The sequence below is a fragment of the Lissotriton helveticus genome, chromosome 1_2 (assembly GCF_964261635.1).
Source record: "Lissotriton helveticus chromosome 1_2, aLisHel1.1, whole genome shotgun sequence".
Classification (NCBI taxonomy): Eukaryota; Metazoa; Chordata; class Amphibia; order Caudata; family Salamandridae; genus Lissotriton; species Lissotriton helveticus.
Genome location: NC_136058.1, coordinates 453,988,433 through 454,003,916, shown reverse-complemented (window position 1 = coordinate 454,003,916; position 15,484 = coordinate 453,988,433). Strand labels below are relative to the sequence as shown.

At 45.9% G+C, this 15,484-nt stretch overlaps 1 protein-coding gene across 2 annotated transcripts in view; it reads left to right on the top strand.

Moving 5' to 3' along the window:
• Positions 1-15,484, top strand: part of LOC144808024 (uncharacterized) — a 102,228-nt gene that overhangs the window by 33,829 nt on the left and 52,915 nt on the right. Inside the window, exon 2 of one of the 2 annotated variants that reach the window (XM_078673587.1) lies at positions 13,973-14,188. The exons of the other annotated variant lie outside the window; for it this stretch is intronic. The gene's annotated coding sequence lies outside the window, so the exon portion shown is untranslated. The remainder of the gene's footprint in view (positions 1-13,972; positions 14,189-15,484) is intronic. 2 annotated transcript variants of the gene reach the window in all.

Sequence of the window (15,484 nt, the reverse complement as noted above, 5' to 3'; positions counted from 1 at the left end):
TCATCAGAGATTTGCGTGTCTTTGTGGGAATCTTTGCCTGTGGTACCTTCCATTCGGATCAGGGTCCGGCTTTCGCCTCTAAGGCGTACAAGGATGCCATGCTTTCGATGGGGGTCCAAGTCAAGTTTTCGTCTCCCTACAGACCTGAGGGTAATAGTGTGGTGGAGCGAATGAACCGCGACTTAAAGCAATCTTTGACAGCCCGAGTTATAGGCACTGGCAGAAACTGGCTGGCCCATCTCAATGGAATGCAGCGTGCTCTAAACAATCTCCCTAGAAGGTCTCTGGGTGGGCGGACCCCATACGAAATGCTCTTTGGTATCAAGATGTACGTCCCTGACCTTGACGGTCTAGACTGTGTGGTTCGCGCCACTTCCTTTGACGCAGATGAACATTGCAATGTTTTACAGAATCTACAAAAGACCAGAGACAGTCTTGCAAAGGAACATTTGCCCTCCACATCGGATGTTGTACTGCAGATCCCGGTAGTTGGCTGGCTACCCCGAGATGGAGAACTGGTTCGAGAGAAGATCGACAACAAGAAAGAATTTGGTCCTTCCTATCGAGCACCGGTCCCAGTTCTTGGCGTGAAGGGTACAAGAACAGTCATTTTACCCCCTCTTCCAGGTCGTAAAGAGAACAGGTTTATCTCCATTGACAATGTCAAGGTACACAGAATGGCCGATTCTTCTTAGTATGACACCAGCAGTGTCCTGTCCCTCGATGGTGAGAAATTCTGTGTTGGCTACTACATCAAATCCTGAACCTGCGGTGGCCATCGAATTACCTGCAATTTCCAGTCCTTTATTAAGTACTTTGCCTGGCACAGACCAAGATGATATAGATTACACTTATCCCGCTGACTTATTGATGCCTGATCTACAAGCCCGTTTGGCCACTGAGTCTAGATTTTCATTTGACTCTGTTTCCCTTGCCTCGAAGAAGCCCTCAAGATTTGCTGTTTATGCCACATTATTTAAAAAACATTTTTTGATTCCCCCTTGGACATACATTTGGCTAACACTTTTTTCGGTTTATCTTTTTATGTCAATTGGTTTTGTGTTTTATTTTTTCCGGCTCATCAATGGACACTATGTCGAGGAAAGAACATGCATTCGACATCTCAATGGAACTTTGGCCCCACTTTCCTCGTCGCATTCAACACATAGGATGAGAAGAGACTTGACATTTGTTAACATCACTGCCTGGCCAGTCCTTGATGGTATTGTGTCGGATGCAGTTCGGTTTCAGATTCATGGTCCTACAGAAGTCGTTAATGTTCCTAATGTCCTTAGAGTGAATATGGGGGATGTGGTAAAACAAAACATTCGTTCTGATGATTGGGATGTTCATGCAGTAGAAAGTTTATTTTCTGATTTGAAATACTATGCTGCCTTTGATGCTGAGGATTTATATTTAGAATCCGCGAATTATGGTGAATTATTCTGCTACCAACATTATGGCAATCACTTCTTACACAAAACATCATCCAGGAGGAATACTGTTAATTTTACACAGTGGGAACATTGCCCAGCACCTGCGCAAGGCAGTTCTGACACGTTTCTAAAAAAGTACACTTATTTTACTGACTTTAATCAATCAAGTCCTGAGTCCTTTTATTTTAAAATTAGAAAGACGCCAATGTCTAAGGTTAGACTTACCGATACTAAGTTGTTGTATTCGAAGTCCTTCCTAGATCAGTTGGTTGCTGGGGGCTACGAACTATGGAAGGAAACAATTGACCTTAAATCAGTTTGGGGTTCAAGAGCCTGGCAGGTACAAGGCATAGAGGCATAGAGGCTTTGCACCGTGCATGTCTCATCCCGAATCATATGTTGTTTTTGAATGAAACAATTGCCCAAACCACATGCTTTGGATTGGCTACTTCTAAAAAATTGAATACACCTATCATACCAGATTTGGAGGAATATGATGGCTGGAGTAATTTTACTTATTTGTCCATTAGTGAATTACAGGCCCTTTTCCTTAACTCTTCCTTTAACATTTCCAGCATGGATGCAAAAGGTTGGCTACTTTGGCACCGTAGTGCTGACTCTTGCCAACATCGTTTCCTGGGTTTGTCTGAAGGTTTCACAATGGTTAGACCGGACCCCCGTTTTGACACGGTGCACACTGTGACGACTTATTCTGTGGGCAAATTGTGTCAGAATTGGCTGAAAAATTCTACTTTACCTGCAGTTAAAAGTCACCTTTCTAAACTGAATGCAGATGTAGATTTCAATGATTTCATTAAAGGCCCGGCAAGCGGAAGATCAAAAAGATGGATATATGCTATTTACAATGAAATATGGAAAACTTTACAAATTGAAGCTGCAACACGCCTTAGAGCTATTGATCAAGCGAATATTGAGAAAGTGCTGGCAGTAGTTGATAATAGTATTAACATGCTTTCCTCCCGCATTTACACGTTGGATAATATTGTGTCCTCAGTTGTAGTTATTGTACATGATGAGGTGTCAACATTGAACCATGGCCAAAATCAATTGCGTTCAATTATGCAATTTGCTTGGACCCTACAAACGTTGAAAGCTGGCAAGGTGCCATGGACCTACATGAACGTTTCATCTCTTTTTGCCCCGTTTAATTTAACTGACAAACAACGCTTGCTTTCTATGCGTGATGCATCTTTTTCCATGTTGCATATTGAGAGATTGAAGTCTTTGCCTTTTTCTGTGGCAGAGGCCACTGCTGCTACGTGGCTTATCCACGGTTTAATAACGCTGCCTTTTCCTTTGTATAAATTCACTAAATGTATTAAGTATGTGCCCCTTGGGCGTTATGAACCATTAGGTAGCGGTTTCCTTCATGAAGTATGGTCCCTTCCATATACTTACAGATGCTTAAAAGACGATCAAGAGGTTTATCTGAATGGGGAGGAGTGTACAGAGACGCCAGATCATTCATTAATGTGTAGACACATACAATTACACGGTTCATGTAACCAACACCGACCGAATTTTGCCTGTGTTTTGAAGGGTACCCCGGTTCCTGCTATCATCCCCACGTTTACCTTATTAGGGAATAGTAGTTATCTGCTTTTGAATAATGAGGATTGTTGTGGGTTAATAAAAGGTGTTCCTTATATAGTAACCGTAACTGAAAGGGTTATTTGCTGCAGAAATGTTCTGTATCCACCCACACATGAACACAGGGAGGCCTCCATCTGGCCGCTTATACCAACCTTGAGAGCTGAATTCAGCGGCATGAGCAAAATAAGAGCTCTTTTGTCCCAAAAGGAAGTGTCCTTGAGTTCGGCCCGTGAAACCTTCGTTCTTCACGTGGCCAACACCCGTACAGAGGTTCAGGCCCTTTTAAATACTGATTTGCCCTTGCATTTCGGCGAGATGGTTCGTACTATCTTTAACGCGTCCTCCACAACGGGCCTGGCACATTTTTTTAAAATAGTTAGCGGCGGTCTCATGACTTCTTTTGAAAAGATATTTGGAGTCATTCCTGGCTTCTTTCATTCCATTTTTTCGAGTTTGTTTGGTGGATTCCCGGTTTTACTGGCATTAGCAGCGGGCGCTCTGGTTGTTTTCTGCTTCTTTAAATATGGATGCCCTTCCTGTGCTAGACGCCGCCCAGTCCCTTCTGACGTTGTTTCGCACCCGGATGCTTGAATGCTATGGCACCCTGCCGCTTGCGACTTTGAGCACAGCATATGGATTATCGTTTCGATTTTCCTACTTCACCTGTGTCCAGCCTGTGTTTCACTGCCTAAGCTGTGACTTTGATTGGGCCATTGATTTGTGTCTCTGCCGACCGGTTTCTCCTGACGTCGACTTTAATCAGCTGATGAGGCCCATCGTTACTCACGAGTTGGTTTGTACTGGCGAAAGGATTATGGCCTTAGCAGCGATGCATGGACTAATGGGTCCCTGGAATATACTTGCGGCTGCCCAAGATTTCTTGGCTCTAAGCTTTCTGGAAAACCCACCGAGTTGTCCTCTGATGGTGATAGAGGCTCCGGTAGTAGAAGACCACGTATGTTCTTTTCCACTGTTAAATTGGATGGCTGAACTGTTTTCGGATGAAGACGGTGATTTCATGTTGGAGGCTGTTGCTGCTTATTTTGCATACACCGTCATGTCCTAGACACTTTTTGAACTTCTGGTTTACAATGGCATGCTAAAAACTAGCGTATCATTTAAAAAATAAAAAATTTTTTTAATTTTGTGGCCTTTTAAGACTTCCCAGTACTATTGGCTTGAACTGGTATAATTTTTTCCCGGTTGTACAACACTTTTTTTTCTCTCCGTCTAATTTTTGCCACTTTTAACATCACATTGTTGAATACAACAAGCTCATATGTTGTTGAATTCTGCTCTCATGAGATAGCCCTTATGTTATCTTATCTTGTCCGTACTCGGATCATGGGGGGGTGTCATATGTCTACTGATATTCTAGTTACTGTGTTAAGTTAGCGTAGGCTCATTTAATGTTTAAACGCCATTTTTATTCTTTGCTGCTTCTGCACACATTACATAATTGTTGATTTAGCTTTCACCCTAGTAGCTTACTTGAGAATAATATGTTATTGCTTTCAGATCAGCGTTGCTTAAATAAATAATGTCTGTACAGTGAGTGCTGAAGCCACATAGATAATGAAATACAGATTGTTGTGAGAACTGATCTCCGCACCTACTTAGACATAACATAAGTGCAGCTCCTGCCAAATCCTGGTTTTGGGCGGGTTTTATATTGCAATGTCGGGGCAAATAGACACACTTGGTGCAGTTTGCATGCAGAGACCTGGTGAAGACAGATGTGATTTCTTCATACTAGGAACTTGAGGTATGGGCCCGCCCTGACAAACCCAAAGAGACCTTCTTATATATTAATATAATATACCCATTAGGGAGTGTGAGATTTATATGTGTTTAGCACGTATTCATTTCAGTATAATAGTATGTTGTCACCTTTTGCTTTCTATGGACTAGTAACTATGCTGATAACTTTGCTTTTGATAATATGTTTCCGTGTATTGTCTAAGATACTGCGTTTGAGACAAAGGCATTAGTAAATAAATATTTCAAATATGCACGTGTCCTCATTACTCCACGTTCTGAATTGAAATGATTGTATAACGAAAGAGTGCTCATGTGTTCCACATACCCTGAGGTAACATAAGTTCATGTTCTGGTTTGTCGAAACATTGGATGTTCCTTTATGTCCAATGAGACACTGTAGCTAGCTCGGTAAGGGGTTTTTTGGGTACTAAGGTGAGTTTTGGGTCACCCTAATTCGCAGAGGTTCCAATCCTCTGTGCACAGTTCTGTGGGAAAACAGAAACCCTGCGACAACTCTACAGTCTACTTGGAGGTGCACCTGCAAAGAAATACACGCAAATAGGCTCACAGTCTAATAATGTTGCAACATTTTCTAAAAGCCTGTTTTATAAAGCATTTCTACGGTTAAATGTTAAGCAAGACATTTTCGAACAGACCTGCACCATTTCTATGAACTAGGCCTCTGCTTGATTTATAGCCCCTGTGAGAAGTTGGCCTGATGTGCAGTGCTCACTATTCTAGTGATCACTATATATCAGTCCAAACAACCCTTATTGATGATTGGTTGTAAGTCAACCTTATAGACCAGCTATCCTAGTAGCATGGATACGAGCAGTCTAAGGCTAAGACTCTAGAGGGCGTGTTAAGCCAGCTGTTTTACCATCACATTACCCCTTGAACACCCAGTGAAAGGACACCACACAAGTGTTATGAAAATAAACAATGTATTTATTAGAATCACAACAACCCTGTACTCTTTATGAGGACAGGGTGCTAAGCACACAACAAAACTCTTATGAAAATACTTAAGTTAGCACGTTATACACAAATGCCCGAGGGGCACGAAAAACCATATACTCTAAAAGTGGAATGCGAATTACTAGCAGGTAAGTAACAATTCTCAGAGGCTTTGGGATCGCTAGGACTGGACTACTGAACCTTTAGATTACTAGCAGGAGGCCTAGGGAACTCGGGTGCAGAGTGTGCACTCTCACGCGGGATGCGGGACAAAGTCTATGGAAGCTAGAATTCACAAAGTTAGTGTTCACGGGCGAACCCGACCTGGTAGGGAGAAAACGACAGTGGATCCTGACCCTTGAATAGTGAGGCTATGCTGGGACACCGAAGTGCCGAAGTTACCTAGCCCAGGGGCTGCAGCTGCATAGGTCTGAAAAGACGTCGGGAATCCTCGTGCCGGACCAGGAGCCTGGAAGGAAGAAGTTGCTGGCAGGCGACCAGTGAAGAAAAGTTCGATGGATCCAAGCCTGGATCGAGGAAGAAGGAAACCTGAAAGCAGAGAGGACCAAGTTCTTGAATCACTAGCCAGTGATTAAGTGGGCACCAGGATGGCACCGGGCGAAGTCACCGCAGTCAGGTGAGTGGGCGCTGCTGGGCTCTGCAGTCTCTCGGACCAGGAGGCGTTGTCGGCGACCAGGATGGAGGTGCGAGCTGTCCCACGCAGGTTCTTGCTGTCGACGTCGCTGGACCCAGGATTGGGCAACAAGTCTTGGCAAATGCAAGGCCCACGCGGTGGACCTAAAATGGCGTCTTAGCCGGACCAGGAGGGTCCAGGGTACTTCTCCGATGGAGGGAAGCAAGGGCCAGTCTGGAGCAACCAGACCAGCAGCAGTGTTGTCGTCGGGCGTCGTTCGGAAGGCCACAAGCCAGCGGGCTAGTAGCCAAACAACGCGGTGAGCAGCAAAAAGCAGAAGGGCCCCACGCCGATCGTGGAGATGCTGGGGGGCTGCTCTTCGGTGCTGGAGCTGCTCAGGGTGGGGGCTTCTCGGACCCCAAAGCACTCACCAGGAAATTACTCGGTGGGCTTGCTGTGCAGAAGTCGTGCAGTCTTGGCGATGGCCGGTCCCTCGAGGTCTCGTCGCACCCACGGTTCTCAGCTGGGCTGTAGAGGTGGGTAGAGGTCAGAGGTGCCAGGGAAGCCGGGTCTCGTCGAGCTGGGCAGTCGGATTCCGGAGGAAGGACGTGCAGCAGACCGCAGTGTTCTTAGGTGGTGCCTGCGGATGGAGGGTGACTACTCCTTAGCCACAAGGGAGAATCTTGAGGAAGAAATCGTGAAGTCCTTTCGTGGAAAGTGGTATCTTGATTCCAAAGATGATCTGATTTGGAAGGGGGCCAGTCTCTACCTTTATCTGGGAAAAGGGGGCTGGCACGCGACTAGGTCCTGCCCTATGGGTGGGACCAGGAGGGGGGTGGTTACACCCACTTCCTTGGCGGGCTTTTCCCCAGCACAGGGTCTGGAGTGTCCCTGGAACTGGTTTAAGCCAGCCTATGCACAGTGAGCACCGGGGTGCCACGTGCAGTCACCTTCCTCTGAAGCCCTGCCTACCTACAATACACAAAACCCTGTCTGGGACGGTGCTGGCACCGCCCCTGGCAGGAAACCCTTTGTCCTTATCTCCTGCTCTGGGAGGACTCCCAGCAGCAGGAGGGCAGACTTGTGTCTCGGTGGCAGCATCCATTTTGTGGATGCTAAGGCTCTGTCTGAATTTTAACCGGGTTATAGGTTACACACATGTCGTGTCCCTCTAGAAGGGTGGAATGCTAACCCCGTCGCCAGAATTGGCGAGGGGTTAGTATTCCAATTCGTATGACACCTTACTCGACATGTTTTGATAAAGCGATACCAGAGTTGGCATTTAACCGCGAGGATTATAATGCACTTAAGAGTATATGGTATGCGATATCATGGAAACGGCTAAGGGATGGATCCCGAAAGCCGCAGACAGGCTCAGCTCATGCCAGAGCACCATCTCACACGATTCCAAGCACTCTGCCTTCAGGATTGTTAAGGCCTGCCATAGGAGTGACTGATAGGAGATCTGTGTGTCCATTTTTAGGGTTAGATATAGGTATACTATATCTAAAGCAAAGGGTGATTACACCACCTTGCCCCAGCTGTCGCGCAGCCAGTTGTGTCAGATTTGGATGGCCAGCCAGGGGTGGCATAATACATGCTGCAGCCCCTGGTAGGCCCTGGGTACACCTATGCCCTGGGTACCTAAGGTACACTGTACAGGGACTGATAAGGTGGCTCAGTATCCAATTTAGATATGTACCTAAGGTACATGGAATCCATTTTACAGAGAGAGCAGTGGGCCTGAGGTCCTGAATAGCAGGGCCTCAGGTCAACTAAGTCAGAAAACCAGCAAAACACCAGGCAAAAAGTTGGGGGCAACCATAGTCAGGGATCTACCTTCCTACAGCCCCTATCTCTTACATGAGCAATCCCTTGGTTCACTAGGCCTCCAACCTTAACAGCAAATGCATTTTCTATTTTTAAGCTAGTTATCGAGTATAAAAGACACAGTTATACATTTCAATAAAGCAGATCTATATGCACAATAGTGCTCGTTTAAACACACATCTCATTAGTGAAAGATTTCATTTCAACGACATCTCTATGTTAAACAGCAAGTATGGATTCGCAATTCATAACATTGGCTCTTCACGGGGTTCTAGAGCCACCACCCACAGGAGCGCCGGAGTACTCGAGTTACCTTACCTAGGGAAGCCGGGTGCATAGGTGTCTTTTGGTGTCGGGTTTCGTCGTCGTTTTCAGGGGCGATCTGCTGCAAAGTGCTGCTGCCGTCCAAGTGGAAAGTGTCCGGTGTGATCCAAGCCTGGATCGAAGATGAGAAGAACCTAAATGCAGAGAGGACAGAGTCTGGGTCACTTGCCAGTGGCCATTGGCGCGATAGTCGAATGCCCACAGATGTCGGGTGAGTTCATGTGAAAGAGGTGAAGCTTGACTCTTCAGCCAAGAGGACCAGGAGGCGTCAACGACGACCAGGATAGGAAATCAAGCTGTCTCACGAAGGATGTCGAGTGCTGCGGTGTCGGTGCCTGGATTAGACCCAACAAGCCTTGGCAAAAGTAAGCCACGCGGGAACCAAAGAAATGCTTCGGTGTGGACCAGCAAGGTCCGAGGGACTCACCACGCGGACCTTGGCACATCTGGAGCAACCAGGGAAGGCCAAGGAAGTTGGAGTTGCCTTGGTGGGGACCCACGAGTCAACGGACTAGGGATCGCGAAGGAGCCTCGACCGGAAATGCAAGAAGCAGGCTCATGGTACACTCTTGGAGTGTAGGCCCACAATCTTCAGTGCAGATGGGGCTCGGGGCTTGGGCTACAAGTAACCCAAAGCACAACTTCAAGGGATGTCGAGAAGTCAATGCAACATTGCTCTCTCATAGGCTGCAAACCACTGTCCAATATCTTCATGCTTATGGAAATCTTTGATGACATCCTTGGGGATATATACCCTGCCTCTGAAGGCACAGATGGTGCGCTGCCACCAGATGGATTGATCTCTAAGCCCTTTGCCTTGATCTCTAACTCCCTCAACGTCCTCTCATGTTCCATTCTCATTCTCTCCCTCTCCAAGGACAATCTGTTATTTGTTATCTCCCTCTGACCCTCCATCTTAAGTTTAGCCATCTCCAGCTTGTGTGCCCTATTTCTCTCCCTGTCTTCCAGCTCTCTGGGAGACAGGTCCTTGGAGAGGTACTACTGCCAGGTGGGGATGGTACCCCTCCCCTTGCTGGAAACACTGGCCCATCCAGCTTCCCATCTGCATCCCCAGCTGGCTCCAACACCAACTCAGGGGCATTTCTTGCTTTTACCCAGGCCCTCAGCGCCTTTTGGTAGGCATCCTTTTTGGAAATGCCTGGTGTAGCACCTTTCAATTTCTTGCAGAGATGCTTGAGCTGTTTCAAAGTGTAGGTTTCCCTTGCTTCTAAGTCAGGGAAAGGGGATTACACTACTGGATAACCCCTGCTCACCCCCTTGGTATCTGAGCACGAGCAGACAGGCTTATTTCAGAGGCAGTGTGTTAAGCATTTGTGAATACACACAGTAATACAGTGAAAACACTACAGATGGACACCACACAGGTTTGATAAAAATAAGTATTTCTTTATATAGACTTAACACAAGACCACAAACGACAAAAATCCACAATACTGTACTTAAACTAGAAATAAAGAAGGTAGAAGTTACTTAATTGAAGTTGATGATGAATGCGACAAAGTTCTCACAAAAGTACGTGAATGCGTAACGCAAAACAAACAAAAGGTTCGCAGGAAGGGAGGTGCGTCAGTTCCTTGGTTTGGGGGAGACGATGCATTGCGCCTCAATGCTTGCCCAGAGTAGGGGATGCGTCTCGGTCCTTACTGGAGAGGAGGTGATGCGTAGATTCTCGTGATGCGTTCCGGTTGCAATGCGACAAGATGTCGCCGCGATGCGACGATCCAGTGCGATGCGATAAGATGGCGCCCTTGATGCGACGACGTGAAGATGATGCGTGCACGCCAGACGGCCATGCAGCAAACTCTGTAGCTTTGGAGCCGCGACAGGCCCTACGACACGCTGCTCCGGTGATGCAGCGGCAACCTCTGGGGCGGCGACCCGCTTCTTCGGTGTTGTGACGACATCAGCTGCAACTGCGATACGCTTCTTCTTGACATGTCGCGCTTTCAGCTCTCAGCGACACGCAGGCCTCTGCAGACAGAATTCCCAGCAAGGAAATTCAGAGGGGAGGTGGTGGTCTTTTGTCCCTGAGACTTCAGCAGGAGGCAAGCACATGTTCAAGCCCTTAGAGTAATATTCTGCAAGATGATGAAAGTTCTTTGAAAGTTTCTTCTCCTTTCCTTGGCCATACTGAAACCACTGCAGGCCAAACCAGCAACACAGCACACTGACAGAGGGGCAGTCCAAACTCCTGCAGCTTCCTTGGTTCTTCTCCTTGACAAAGGTTTGTCTTGTTGTTCCAGAAGTGATCTAACGTCTTGGGGTCTGGGTCCTCATATTTATTCTCATATTCTCTTTGGCAGAGAGGCCTTTACCTAGTCCAAACGAGTTCTGGTCAGTCCTAGAACACTTTGTTGACAAGACTCCTTCTTTCCTTTCACAGTGTAGGCCAGGGACATCAGACACACCACAGGAGGTGGAGCCAGCATTGTGGAGGGAAGGCACAGCTCTATTCAGGTCCAAGGTGCAACTCCTCCCACCCATCTACATGTAAATCTCTTTATTCATCCTTTTGCTGACTCACCCTATTTCCTGGAATCCCCCAGCCCCTTTCACTCAAACTCTAGACAAGGAATACACAACCTAGCAGAGGCAGGCTTGGAAAGTTAGACAAGAAAAGACCTACTTTCTAAAAGTGGTATTTTCAAACACAGAATGTTAAAACCAACTTCACTAAAAGATGTATTTTATCATTCTGAGTTCAGGCATACTAAACTCGAATTTCTACCTAGTTCCCTGAGTCAGTTAGGATTATGAGATGTTATAATCAAACTGCCCATTCTGGCCTATGGAGAACAGGTAGCCTTGCAATAGTGAAAAACGAAAATGGGTGTAATTCACGTTTAGGACATGCCACACACATCAGGGCATTTCCTACCTTATACTTACAGTGCACCCTGCCCTTGGGCCTACCTCAGGGGTGTCTGATATGAAGAAAAGGGAAGGTTTAGTGCCTGGCAAGTGGGTGCACTTACCAAGTCGACATGGCAGTCAAAGACTGCACACAGGCTTGCAATGGCAGGCCGGAGACACACTTTACAAGCTGCTTCTGTGGGTGGCACAACCAGTGCTGCAAGCCCACCAGCAGCATTTGATCTACAAGCCCTGGGCACATGGAGTGCACTGTACTAGGGACTGACAAGTAAATCAACCCAATCATGGAGTCACTAATCAATACATCAATTTAACATAGGGAGCACTTGCACGGTGGCACTGGATAGCAGTGGCACAGCTCCCAAAGCGTCTAACCAGCAAAAGAATATCAAAAACAGAGGCGGCAATCAGTGTAAAATGGAAGGGAGACCCACGCCAATGGTACCAGGTCTAACAGACGCTAATTCGGAAACATAACCTTTTGTCCATTTCTATATAGGAACACTGCTTTAAATTGGCCGTGGCTGACAGATACTGAATACCTGTAGTTCTTACATTTGAGAGAGTATGCCAGACAGCTAATTTGAGGTGGTGAGAACCTGCCCTTCTATATTTCCATGTGAAGCACAGTATTGGAATATAAAGGTAATTCCAACGCTGCTATCTTCATATTAAAGAGGGGGTGTGAGAAGTAAGTGAGCCAGGCAAAGCGTATGTTTTTGTAGCACTAAAACAAGACACTGTGAATGGTCAGAGCAGGGTCGTGCTGGAGTTGGCCGCCTGTGGTCGTCTCCAGAGGCGCAACTAGAGACACATTTCAGGGGAGGCTAATTCTTTCAGCATAAGGCAGGGCGGGGCTGCAGGGCTCTAAAAAGGTGTGAAAAACAACAAAGCCTCATTTACAAGCAAATGGTCTTTTAAAGACCTCTGAAGTACTCAGGCACGGATGTGTGTGCGCCCGGGAGGCTGTCTCAGCCAGGGGCAATGGGCGATGCGCTTCTCGTCGTCTCTCTCCTAATCACCCCACGTGATGTTGCTCCTGCGCTGCAAAAAGAGAAGGGAAATCCCGAGTGAAAATGGCTCTCTTTAAAGGAATTCCCTTCCCCTACAACGCGGCTCACCTGGCATGACGTCTCCACTTCCTCAGTAGTGAGCCATGCCGTACAATTAAAAAAAAAGAAAACGGACTACCTTTGTGAGGCCCGATAATAGAGCCCAATAGAGACCCGTTTCGAGGACCCCTGAAAATAACTGCTGGTGCTCAGACCGGGACAGACCCGACCCACTTAAAGCCCTGCTTAGACTTTGTCCCAAACAGTTGCCCGAGATTCAATTGGGGCTTTGGGAGGCTGAATGAGCCTATTATCATCCCAGCAAGTGATGTCTTGACAGCATAGTTTTATGGCCGAGGGATATGATCCTTTTTCCTGATGAGTTTATGGCTCTGTTGAAAGATGGTTGGAAAAGCGTTAGGGCCCAAAGTGCCTCTGCCTTGAACGTGGTTAGAGCCAGGTTTAGATAATCGTGAGCCTGGGAGTTTCTTGGATCAATTATGGCCTTCCACACAATACTACTTAAGATGGCTCTTGATTCATTTTTGAACCTATAATAACATTTCAGATAAGCACACAGGCTGCTTGCCTTCTGTCTCCAGAGGCCGAACTCGAGACGAATTCGGGCCTGGAGCGGCACGGCATGGAAGATTTAACGCTCGTCAATATGTACCAATTTACCAGCTCTTCCTCTCAGGGCATCGGCGTCATACGTGATAGAGGAGACATGTTTAGCAGCCATGACTTGGTGTGGTTGGAGAGACACGCCATGTAAAGGTTCTTTATGGTACAAAAATCAGAAGTTAGAGTATTGTTTTTCCTTTGTATCGCACAGCACTGTTTGTTGAAAGCACCTCTTTAGTCGAAGATTACTCCCCGATATTTATAGTTCAGCACATATTTCAAGGATAAACCATTTAGGTGGAAAATCCGTGGCGGACTTCATCTAGTAGTCACTAACATTGTTTCGACCTTACCCATCAAACTGTTTTGCTCTAAATGGTCCCAAAATGTTTTTACTAATGATCTGTGCCCTATGTGTAAAGCCTGCCCGGAATCCATTGTCCACTTACATTTCTTTTGTCTTCATTATTCGTCTCTGAGAAAGAATTGATACTTCCTTTGTGTAGATTGCAGGCCCGGGTCACTACCTCGAGGTGCTAAGAATTGTGTGTACTGACACACGAAGAGTAATGGTTTATGGCCTCTCGAGATTTTGGTATCCACTGTGGATCAGGCGTGGGAAATCATTTGTATGAAGCACTTTATTCCTTTTTAAATCTGTTGTACCCTGCATTTGTAAACTATTTTATCGCGACGTCGTTTTTTATATATTTATTTAACAATATTGTATTTCTTTTTCTGTGCTACGTGCTTTTATGATTTTTGTGATCGAAATAAAGCTGTTGATGATGATGATGATGATCGTTTCATTTTATCGAGATTGACTCAGAGCCCATGTTTTGCAGCATACAAGAAAAATGTGTTAGTTAATCGCTTACGGCCAACCTTCGTGTAACTGATCAAGACGGCCTCATCTGCCTACACATGTCTGAAGCGCTGAATCCAAACAGCTTTGGGGAATGAGAGTTAAAGCTGTTGAGAGCAGTTGTCAGCTCAGCTCGATACAAACTAAAAAGGGACAGAGCTAATACGTATCCTTTTTTAAAGGCCGTAACTCGCAGGTATTTTCTTCGAGAATGCTGTTAATATGTCAAATCTCATTCTTTCATTTTTTGATTAAGCTATGCTTTTCACCTCTGCCCTACTTTCGGCCTTGCTCTCTTTTTGACACCGCATCTGTATAAACATGAGTAAAGAATTGCAGGTTGGGACATTGTAGGCTGTGTAAACATGCAGAGTCAGCTTGCTCGAAGGTTTTTAGGCAATAGTTAATCCTTAAGTAAAGTCTACTTAGAATAGCACATTTTGTTGTTCAGCCTTAAAACATAGCAATTGCACAAGACACCGATACTGTTGATTCTTGCCTTGCCTCATTTGTGTGTTCTTTCCAAAGTTCTATTTACCTCTGGGCGTTCCTTGTTTGTGATCTTCCCTATAAAAACACATGTGACCATCGTTCAAATGTGCTCCCTTGTATTAGTGCGAAATGATTGGGTTTGGGTAAAGGACAGGAAGAAATGGCGCTCTAGCAGGTACGATTATAAGTTAGATTTGTAATTGCTAAAATACAACGGTGCAAACAGGTCAGGGGAACAAACCCAGACAGAAAACAGCCCCTGTAGGTAAGGGACATGTCCCATACCAAACAATTGAGTACAAGTCCTGTGCACACGTATCAAAACATTAGGTTCTTATGTCAGAACCAGATGCGTTAGACAAAGTTCAAGTAAATGAGGTCGAGATCCAGCGATGTTTAAATCGTTAATTTATAGTTCAATCTTGATCAGTACATATGAAAATACAACTAGCCGGCACGTGTTTCGTCACACCGTGTGAAGGATATGACTCTTCAGGGTTGTCGGATTTTTAAGGTAGAGTACTGGTGCTGCGCAGGTCCGGTGATACTTCCAACCCGGCTGCGCAGCAGGGATAGGCGGACCAAGTCCGTATAGTAGAGAAAATTCCCGCTGGGCGGTGTATGCCGGTAAACGGGAAGACTAAGGACGGGTACGTCCGAAGTATGTAGTCCACGGTAAATAATCTCGGTTCTTGATCAAAGCACGGGTGAGTGCAGAAATCGGTTACATCGGGACCCAGATAGCTCCCTTGTATTGCCTTGCCCACTTGCGTAATCTGAACTTACGCACACCACTTACTTACACAGAATCTCCAACTCTCCTCTGGAGGTTAAATGAGCTTTATTAATATCGTAGACAAAGGCAATAAGCCACTGAAGCTAGTAAATTCTTAGGCACCGAATGAAAGGCAATGAACAATGAATGGACCACACTATATATTTTGTAATACATACGAATATGAAACAGTGAATACGGATATATAAACAGTTAATGTACAAA